The following is an 11,788-nucleotide window of genomic DNA, read 5'->3' on the forward strand; positions in this document are numbered from 1 at the left end:
TTTTTTTTACTTCCTGAATATCTCATTAGCTGCTGGATGTGATGTTTGATTTGTCTGCTAGAGCATGCTCTGATCTAGGGACATTTTAATGCTCACAGTTGCTTCAATATATTATTTTGGTATTAAAAAATTCCGAAGTAACTTTATCTCTTCATAAATTTTCAGAGAAGAGGAAGAGCTGGACGTGTTCAGCCTGGAGAATGTTATCATCTCTATCCAAGATTTGTATATGATGCTTTTGCAGATTATCAATTACCAGAAATTTTAAGGACCCCGCTGCAGTCTCTTTGTTTGCAAATTAAAAGTCTGAAACTGGGTAGTATTTCCAAGTTCCTGTCAAGGGCATTGCAGTCACCTGAGAATCTAGTGGTAATGCTTATTCAAATATGTTTCTGTTTTATGGAAAGAGCTTGCATCATGACTCACATGGAAATACATATGTCAACAATAATGTCTTGAGGTTGTTATACAACTTTTCCTTCACATTTGCTGCTAAGGTTCAAAATGCTATTGAATATTTAAAGATCATTGGGGCTTTGGATGAGACTGAAAATTTGACTATTGAATAAGACTCCTAATTTCTCAATTTTATGCTTATTGAGGTTGCATTCTCTTATAAGTTTGGCTGATGTCCTTGACAATGCTTCCAATGGGGCCAAAACTTGCTAAAATGCTTATACTTGGTGCTATATTGAATTGCCTGGACCCAATGTCAAGTGTTGTCGCTGCTCTAAGTGTCCTGATCCTTTCTTAAACCCAGTGGACAGAAGGAAGTAAGTCAAACTTTGAAATTTTAGTAATTATATTATGAATTGTGTGGATCTTGCTGATATACTGTTGACATAGTTTGAATCGGATGGAGATGAAAATGAGAGGATGAAAATCTAACGTTGATTCATAGTCTGTTTATATATATATATATATATTCCGTTCTTCTAAGAACTTCATTCCACTCATATTGCATACGAGTTGCTCCCTGAGTCTAGCAAGGTAGACTTCTTGTTGTCCCTGTCTTTATTGCTTCATAATAATTAGTGGTTTTCTGTATCCACAAAATATCTGACTTTTTAGCTTTTATATTATACTAGTTTTCCACCTGTGCATTATGTCATTTTTTAGGTAATATTACCGTGTCAAAATATCTATTTATTTCTTTCAATGAATCTACAAATTTGATTAATTGTTGCGTAAAGGAATGAAGAAAAGAAGTGTATATATATATTTTTATACATGGTGCGTAAAGAAATGGAGAAAAGTAGGAAAAATAGTATAACAATTTATAACTCATATAAATTATAAAGTTATAATAATTTTATTAGGAATTTTTACGTCCAAAAAGAAAAATAATTGACGTCGTACACATAAAAAAGTGAAGTACATAAAAAAATGAAGTAAATTATATTGAGAAAATTATCGCGACAAAATAATAAACATTAATAAAATAATGGATTTTTTTTTTAAGAAAAAAATAAGAGTTATACTCATTTTTTAACACACGTTTGATATACTTTAACTATTTTCGATATTTATTTAGATCATTTGATTTGTTTATAATATAGTTCTCGAAATGAATTTCAAAAGAATATAGAAAATTTATGGTAGATTTTTATAAAAAAAAATAAATAAATCATCTGGTGAAAAAAAAAAATTTTGACACAAAAAAAAATATCAATAATCCAATAAAAAATAAAAATTTGACACGGAGCATCATTTAAAAACAAAATTCGTTGCACATGCTTTGTGACACGAAGAAAATTGCTCCATGTCACGGAGCAAATTATTGCTCCCACGCAAGGAGCAAATTTGCTCCTGGCTGTTAGGAGTAATTGCTCCTGGCTCCCAGGAGCAAATGCTTCGTGCATCATAGAGCATTTGCTTCAAGATGCTCGAAGGTATCGTAATAATTTTTTTTCCTTAGTATTTTTTTAATGTCAAAAGAGACATCATTTAAAAAATTAAGAATTTCGATAACCTAACTTTAAAAATTTATCGACCATTGTCCTGTAGTCGATTGCATATATGTTTTATATTCTCTTGAAATTCATTTCGAGAATTATATTATAGACATATAAAATTATCTAAATGAATATCGAAAATAGTTGAATGTACATCAAATGTGTGTGTTAAAAAATGCGTATAACTCATCTTTCTTCTTAAAAAATCAATTATTTTATTAATATTTGTTATTTTTTCGCGACAAATTTCTCAATATAATTTACATCATTTTTTTAAAAAAATATATATATTATTTGGTATGACGTCAACTATTTTTTTATTGGACGTAAAAATACAAATCAGGCAAAATAGCAGCACCACAATGTTCAATATTTTTAATACTCAATCGAAAAGATGTGAATTAATTTAATTGACGATATTGAATATTTTAGATGTATATAAATTTTGGAGGATTAAATTCAAATATATCAAAATTGGGTGATTAAATAAAAATTTCAACCCCATTTAAGCGACAAAATCTTATACTGTGGCTTAACTTGTATTTGGCTCCATTAATTTTTTTTTTCATATCTCTCTTTTTTTCAATCGCAGAATTTTTTATAAAATAATATTACACGTAAATAAAAAAACTTTTCATTAAATCGATTGGATATTGAACAATAAAAAAAAATTTGATTAATTACATGATTTAATTATAATGAATATAGTTATCATCATATACGTCATTTATATTACTCAAACTAAAATAATATTTGATATATAAATTATGAATTCAAATAATTTGGGTTTTTAATCCATACATCAAGGGAACATTTATCCTATCCCCAAAAAATACATTTCAATATAGCAACACACAAAATTGAGGCTAACTAATTTTATTTTCAGAAACTTTTTGTTTTATTTCTTGGGTAAGTTACAGTAAAGATTCCCAACATTTTTTTTTCTGATTTACTTTGCCTCTAACATATGGAAAATAGGCAGTATTCATCAAATGGATGCATTTCCATCTATTTTTCCATTAGCTGACACATTTAACGATTATATTTCGAAAATTAAATAATCATTCCATTAATCTTAATTACAATATTGAAAGTGAAAATGAAAATTTTTAAAAACAATAATAACAAAAGAAAAGAAAGAAAAGAAAAGAATAAAATAATAAAAATGAAAAATGCCATCTTCTTCCACCCACCCCATACCCCACACACACTGCCAGCACCGCGACACCATAGTTAACAAGAGAGAAACTTTATACTTTATTTTTAAATTCGACCTCACGTGAAAATGAGTTGTGGATAAGGTGAAGATAGGAGACCGATGTCTTCATTTTTAGAATTATGTCCTTATTTTTATTAGTAGGTGTTGTTCCGTATCACTTGAGCTCTTGTTTGATTTCGTAAAAAAATATTATTTTTTATTTATTAAATTTTGTTCAAAGTTGATTAAAAGTGTGATTGAAAAATTGATAAAAAGTTATAGTTTTCATAAAATATGTGGTTAAAATAATTTTTTAAGTTTTCACTTAAATTTTTATCAACTTTTTTAACTAATTCAAACAAGTTCTATGTCTAGGGTGTCTTTCTGCATCATCTAAGAGTTCAGGGACTAATGGGGTTTTCCACCAGTAGTGTTAAACTTTTTAATTTTTCAATAGCAGAGTTAATTTTAAGATTGAAGAATTAATAAAAATGCTAGAGATAAAAAAATTATTTAAAAAAAAAAATCAGAATTATCTTTGATTACAATAGCCGCCAAATTAGGGTTTCCAATCCCCACTTTTTGTAATTAATCGTGGAGAATATACTGTGTACTCCTAATCCTGTCCAATTTAATCTCTTGATGGCAAGTTCCATATATAAATACTACAATGAATTCAAAAGAATTATTATTATTATTTTTTTTTATCACAAGAAAGACACACACTATTAAAGGAATAAATCTCCATATATTAGCATAGAAGGAAATTTCCATCTGTAATGATTTGTAATTATCTTTGTCATATTATTGTTTATTCCATTCCTTGTGTAATTGACTAGATAGCAATATATATGTAGAGTTCCCGTACTGATTTGTGTTCTATTCAGAAGCAATAAAGAAACGTTCCCAAAACCAAAATTTAACTTGCACACGAAGCAAATATCTTCCTCCGTCTCTTGATGGAAGAACAATTTGTAGAGAAGAAAAATATGAGTTTGAATGAACTACCAACCGACTTATTAGTTGACGTGCTATCCAGACTCCCTGACAAGTCTCTTTGCAGGTTCACCTGTGTTTCCAAAGAATGGCACAGCTTGATATCTTCTCCTCATCCTGGCTTTGTCAAAGCTTTGCGCCACCAACGACTTCATCGAAAACCTTATCTATATATTTGGGAATGTAGTCTTTCCGACCGATATATTGATTGGAATGTGTTAAAATTCTCTGTTCGCATATCCATCGTGGATGCAGTTAACGAAAGGATTCAGGAAAATTACTGTCTCCCTATGAAGGATAATTGTATTGATACCGTAATCTCGTGTCATAATCTTGTATGTTTGGTTCAACTAAATATTTCTATTTGTAATCTGAGCACCCAAGAGAAAGCAATTCTTCCTGATCCTGATCATCGTCGTCGTGTAGGTATAGGTTTAGGGTACTCATCTGTTGCAGGAGAATTCAAAATTGTTCGGTGGTTCACGGAGTATTTCAGAATGAGTATGGGGTGTGAACTTTTCAGTCTAACTGATCGTCTAAGATTCAAATCAGATTCGTGGAGATTGATTGAAACACGTCCTTTTGAAAAACTTAGCATCACTTCTGTGTTTGTTAATGGAGTGATTTTTTGGCAGATAAATAACCCAACGTTAAGGAATTGTTTTGAAACCAGTTCTATTCTTGCCTTGGATTTGGATGAGGAAGAATCCCAAATCATTTCATGCCCAAAGCTCGATCCTGATGCCGTTGCCTACTTGGTAGAGTTAAAGGAGTGTTTATGTTTGGCACACTGTTCCAAAGGAAAGGCAATTGTGAAAATTTGGAGGCTGGAAGACCCAAAAAATAGTTTGTGGGTTTCAGAATATTACATCAATTTTTCATCTATACGCTACGCCATTGTGCCACTAACAAGTGTATTGGCTGGTCATGTTGAAGAGCTGGTTTTTATTCCAAAAGTAGGCAAAGGTCTCCTCTATTATAATGTAGAATCCGGTACGATGAGAAAACCTGAAAACTTGGAGAATTTTACACTGTATTGGTCTGAATTTCCTTGCGTTTTGAAGAATATGGAGCTCTAAATGATGACTGTTTTCTGAGAATTCAGTAATTTTATTCCATTTATCTTTTATACATATTGATATGATTGGTGACCATTATGCACTCTACGCATGTATATCTAAGGTCTCTGCTGTAATTTGTTCCATTCATTGAGCTTGGATGTTTCTTGTTGACCTCACTTTTTGAAAGAATGTGGCCAACATGTGTGGCGCCCACTTGTGAACACGTAAGTGGATTTTAATACGTGATCACGAGTTTCGAACCAATAGTAATCCGAAAGCATGAATATAGGGGTAGTTATACGTCATAAACCAAATGCATTAGAATTCCGGTGTTCACTTCGTGAAACGATTGTATTACGATTGCTAATTGATGAAGTTTATAGTGAGTAAGCCGTGACATGGTACAAAGTTAAGTGGCCAATGAAACATTTAACTCCATATTTCGTCTCGGTAAATTAAAAACTTGCACTCAAAAAGATCAAAATGATATCCGTGAAAAGGTTTGCACGAACCTATTACTGCTTCCCAGATCACCCAGCAAAACTTCCAAACACTTTAAAGTTATTAAATAAAGTGCTTTCTATTTCCACCTCCAGTGAAAGGTTGCCCTTCAGAACTTCGTTCCGGTCACGAAACGCAAAGGAAAATGGAAAATATCATGTCTCAGTGGATCTTTGGAATCGGTAATTGCGCCGGAAATAGGTACCCAATCCACCCCAACTCAAACTCGGGTCAAGATTTTATCCGAAGCACTACCCTTTATTCAGAAATTCCCTGGCAAGACTATAGTAGTTAAATATGGGGGAGCTGCAATGCAGTCTGTGGCACTCCAGGCTTCTGTCATTGCCGACATTGTCCTCCTCTCATGCGTCGGCCTTCGCATTGTCTTTGTGCATGGTGGTTGATACAAATTGTGACTTTGCGTATAAAACATTTTAACATAGTTCACACTTCACATATTGAATGATAGAAAAGACACTGATGTTGTGTTTAGTGTAGACTCATTTGATGAGTCTTAAGGGTAATATTATATAGTTTCTCAATTAATTGCGATCGATCAATTATTTGGCTCAAGTTCTCGACTAATTGTGATCGATAAATTACTCATTAACTTCTCCCATATAAAGCTCATTCTAATTTATTTTCAAGTAAGAGACATTGCCAGTTACCTATAGATAGTCTACCATAATCGTTCCACGACAGTAACAATACTAGACCGTTTGTTACGAATAGCTGGTTCCATTTCCTTCCTATGGCCAAGCACGAATATCAAATCAATTTTATTATAAAAATGTGACGTTTAGAAAATGTAAAAATAATAATATCACAAGTTTAATTATTATATCACTCTTTTACTAATTCCTATCAACCTCATAACATAAAAATCTCAATAATAATATTGAAGTAAGAGTTGATAGCATTTATTTTTCATGGAAAATATCAATTTTTCATCCAAATTTTTACTTTTGAGTATTTGATTACTATGTTTTCAATGAAAATATTTTTCGACTTTTAAAAATGTGGCTAATTTTCCTTGTGTTTAAAGCTTGGGAGGAAGTAGATTTTTAATTTCCTCAAAATAAAGAAAACATTTTCTTTTCTAAATGATAATTTTTATACCAATCAAATACACTCTAATTAAAGTAATTGCATGAAAAAAGAATTAGAGAGGTTACGAGACGATTTTGCTAAAGGTGCTAGAAAGGTAAAAATAATGAAGAAAATATATTATTAAATCAAAGCTAATCAAATCAAGAAAATTTATAATTTTCATATTCATTTTTACACGAATTATATTTAGGTTTATAATTTATTTTTATCAGAGTTCTCTTAAATGATGCGGGCAATTAAGTAAAAATAATATAGAAAAGATATGAAAAATATTGTAAGAAATTTGGTTAATAAAGGCTTCTTGTGCCACTCCCATTCCGCCAAAGGTCACACTACTCCTAACAAATTAAAGAAACATTTGTCTTGCTAGTGATTAACTTGTTAGTTGGCAAAGTTTATAATGACTTGTAAGTTGGTCAAACTTGATTTTTATCTATACATTTTGAAGTATTTATTACTTTTACTTATTTCTTAATCACACATTCATTGAAATACTGTTAATAATCCACCAGTCCAACCACTAAGCCACCTTTTAAACATTCACTTGACGACTCAATGTTTTGGTCAAGTTGATGCTCGGGTCAGTTCTGATATCAATTAAACAATGGTTTTAGGTTCCATCAAACTCATCATGGCTTGCAAATCAACACAATGTTCTTGTACATACCACTATGCTAAGGATTTGGCATATTTGACTGTGGCAGAGCAAGTTCAAATTTCTCTAAGTATTGTCATAGAGATATGTCACAGTGCACCAATAAACAATTCTGGTCTAACCAATCATAATCTCAGGCAATTCTGAAACATATGCCCCAATATAGAAAATAAACATTGTACAGAGAAACATGCATTGAGAACAAGAAGTTCAGAAATGACACTTATACAGTAGAAATTTAGTGGGAGTTTTACAGGTGCCGAATTGTCAGCACCTGTTTGGCAGCATCTGATTGGCTATTTTAACTATGTTTTTTGCTCAAAACCCAATGAAATATAATAATGCTATGTAGCCCCAGTGGGGAATTATCCCCAGTCTACGTGGCGTTGTATGATAGGTTGAATGAAAGATAAAATTAAATAAGTCATCTAATTTCACCTATCATTGAATGTCATAATAACGCCACGTAGACTAAGGTTGAATCCCCACTAGGGACAAATAGCATTACTCAATGAAATATTGCCATGTGACGTTCTGTAAAACTCCCAGTAAATTTTCCCCGTACATGTAGCATTGCTTCAAGAAGTTACATTCTTCCAGTTCTCATTCTCCTAAGCACTTGAATAAAGAATTGGAAAGAAGCAGTCCCTGACATAAAAGGGAAAATATAAATAAGTAAATCACAGAAATTTTCGAAGAGGCAAAGGGTAAAACTCGTTTGAAGACAACAGACAATCACATTGACTAGGGCTGTTTTGGAGGGTTCACCTTAGGTTGGGAATATTTAACTGGTTTTGGTGCTCCATCAATAGCAATGTTTCCTACTCCATCCTCCATCGCCTCCCTCTCATCCTTTTCCCTCTTCTTTTCTGCACAATTGTTTCCCATTGAATGGAGTTGAGACATAGAAGGGGCGAGTCTCTTAGTGCCTGCACTGATCCATGGATGATTAAGACATTGTGCCGCTGTTGGCCTTTTCTCTGGCACAAAATCGAGTACCTGGACTAGGAAATCTGCCTGGTCATTTGCATCCTGCTCACTAAACTCATATTTCTCCCTAATCACCTTATTAAGACGCCAAAATTTTAATCGTCGTATATGTCTCAAATCTCCATATCTATTAAATAATTCTCGGGAATAGTGCCCACCTAAGGCAACCTGCAAGATGTTTGTGAAGCATGGGAAATTGGTGACTTCATACAGATAAAATTATCAAAGGTAGGAAACTTCACAAAATTGATCTAGCCCACAGATTTAAGAAGGGGAAACGAATCATCCTAATTTGCTTCCTAACGAGCAGTGTAGAAATATTCTCACCTTCCATGGCATCATACCAAGAAGCTCCATCGTCAAGGCCAAATGATCCTTCAAAGAAAAGCACTTAAAATAAATAATAAATCAACTTTAACAAAAACCAATATATGTAACTCATATAAGTATTTTTACAAATTTGATCCAGAGGTTGATCGAGACAGCGCATTATGAAACTAGACATTGGGAAGGAAAAGAAAAGTAAAAACACAAGCATAATCTGAATAGTTTCCTTAACTTAAAAAGAAGCCAGAATTGAACCGGTCACAAAAAAGCTAAATGAAAATACAGCAGATATAAGCTTAATATCAAATAACAAATACTTTGATAGAATCTGCAAAAGATATTTCATCTCCATCAAAGCTCAAAATCTTATCACATCAACCTCTTACCTTCGACTTCAAAATCAAAGAGACGCATAGATATTACCACAAAAGAAACACGTGAATAGAAGACGTGAGATGGAAAAGAAGCAAACTAAAGGCGGCAACAAAAATGCGCAGCTACCGCATCCATATAATCACCACGAATAATAACTCAAACACATGTAAAATTTTGCACCACAGTCTCTCGTAACCAACCCTGCTCAGATCATATATTCGAATACTCAAATCTTAGCGAAGAAACGGTCATCAATGTCCAATTGTCAGATTCACTTTCCAAAGACAGTACATTATACACTGGTAGTAACAAAGTTTGGGTGGAAGAGAGGGGGAAAAAAACAAATGAGAAATAATCAATCCAAAAGAGAGAGTATCAACATTACAAGTGTTTGATGAGAAAATAACAGATCTATACTGATAGAGAAGATAAAATTAAACAAAAGGTAGTTATGGAAGCAAGTAAGATGTCAAGAAAAATGTGCCTTTTTTTCATCTTTATGACAATCAACAGGACTACTAGCCTCATTATCTGGCTCATCATTGTCAGAAGCTTCCTTCCCCCCACACTTTTGAGCTGCTCGCTTAGCCTTTTTTTGGATTTTCTTTTTCTGGTTCTTGGTCAGGTCTCCATTTGAGCTCTTTGCATCTTTAGAAGTCCCAGACTCAGACAGGATCTTGCTTTTACTGAATGGCAAGACGAAGCGCATCTGACTTTGTCGGATAAAGAGCTGGATCGATCATTGAAAGAAGTAATATGTTCTCTGGTTTCAAGTCTGTGAGTATGATTGACAGATACCTGTGCAAATAATCCAATCCAACTAAAATATGGAAGCAAATTTCTTTAACCATATGAAGAGGAATTCTTCAGTAGTCTGAATATTTAATTAGGGTCAAAAGATTGTCACCCAAGTATTCAAAAACCATACAAACATGCTGCCCATTTGGCCCTGAATGCTTAAAGTGGTCCAAAAGCTTTACAAGACATTTCTTATCTCCCTCGGCAATCGGTTTTAATATAGTGATCTTGTCCATTGCTGCTTCAGTGTAGTGCTGCGCACTCTTTTGAACTTTAAGAGCTACGTACTGCTATTATCAAACATGTAACCAAATAAGGAAACAATAATATATTCACGGCTAATTGACAGTAAGCAGGTTGTAAAGCTAAACACAATTAATAATGTGCATTTCACTCTCACTCACCGTACGTGTGTGTTAGTTCAAAGCAAGAGAAAGAAGTTGGGGTTGAAGACTTGTGCATTTGCTCCATTCGTTTTTTCCCACACGCATTGGCGTCGATATCACCTTTTCACTCGCTTTAAACCAATAACTTCTTATCTTCATCAAACACAGAATATAATTATAATATATATAGAATTGATGATCTTCTTTGTTATCAACCAGAGTGCAAATTAAAAACAAACAGTTTCATTCTTCATTTACAACTACAATACAAACTAAGCCTTGCTATGAACAAATTGGACACCAGCTACATCCTACATGAGTCCCTTTTTGTCACTCATCACAACATCTTTATGTACATCATATGAATCTTAGTAAAATAATACGCACACCGGAAGCTATTGTGGTTGAGTATACCTTCCCGGGCCAGCTAATCTTTCAGTTGTAACTATAAGCTACTTAAGTAGACAATACGGGTATGTTGAGCATACCCTCTAGGGCCAGAGTAAATATTTTTATCTCAAAATAACAGACAATGAGTACAAGAAACTCTGCCAATAAGAATAAACTATCTATTACTACTATTGATATCTATATTTTTCCATTTCTCAGGCTAAGATATATCATCATAGAATACCTTAAGATCATTAGCAATAAGCTATAAAAAGTAACAGAAAATGGATATGATGCAATTAAACTGAGACAATTTTACATGTATCTTTAAAACATACATATTAAGATAAAGAAGAAAAATATATCTGTAAAACGTGCCGAATTGTGCGTACCCCAAGGCCCAAGCGAGCCAGAAGATGGAGAAATGACCCTAGCCGAGCTTACTTTAAACTACATATCGACCGTGCCTGAATGTGTCACCGATTCGCACAGCGTGGTACCCCCCGCGCCTGTAGTCCTCCGTCCCCTCGTCTTCCGACGTGTAATCGCTAGTCTCACTCTGATCATCGCCGTTCCTCTCCACCGCCGCCGCCTCCTCCGCCATCGATCGATCAATAGGCTAGATTCTAACCACTCAAAATGAATATTACGATAAATTTCAAAATGCGATCCAAGTGAGGGGGCGCAATGGCAGAAGGAAACACCAGTTGCAGTTCAAACTCTGTGTGATTGTCATTCTCGAACACAGTGAGTGATTAGGGTTTTTATTTCATTTTAATTCGAGAGGAGAATATGTTGCGTAATTATTTTATTTTATCATTTTTTTCTTTTATCAACAAGGATGTGATTGTTTCAAGTTTTTACTGCATTTTAATATACTAGCTATTGCACGAATTTTATATTTATCGTATTTTTATTAACGTATGAATTTTAGCTTTTAGGAAATTTTTGAAACAATATCTAAAAATATTTCTACAATATAAGAAAATAATTGCAAATTATTTTTACAATTACAATAGTAAAAAAATATGTTTATATATTTTATA

The 11,788-nt window shown here is 33.0% G+C and overlaps 1 pseudogene; it reads right to left on the reverse strand.

Annotated features, from left to right (window-relative positions):
- Window positions 1-7,478: 7,478 nt before the first annotated feature.
- On the reverse strand, window positions 7,479-11,346 carry LOC111412684 (annotated as a pseudogene).
- Between the last annotated feature and the right edge of the window lie 442 nt (window positions 11,347-11,788).

Source organism: Olea europaea, chromosome 16, assembly GCF_002742605.1.
Source record: "Olea europaea var. sylvestris chromosome 16, O_europaea_v1, whole genome shotgun sequence".
In the NCBI taxonomy this organism is placed as follows: Eukaryota; Viridiplantae; Streptophyta; class Magnoliopsida; order Lamiales; family Oleaceae; genus Olea; species Olea europaea.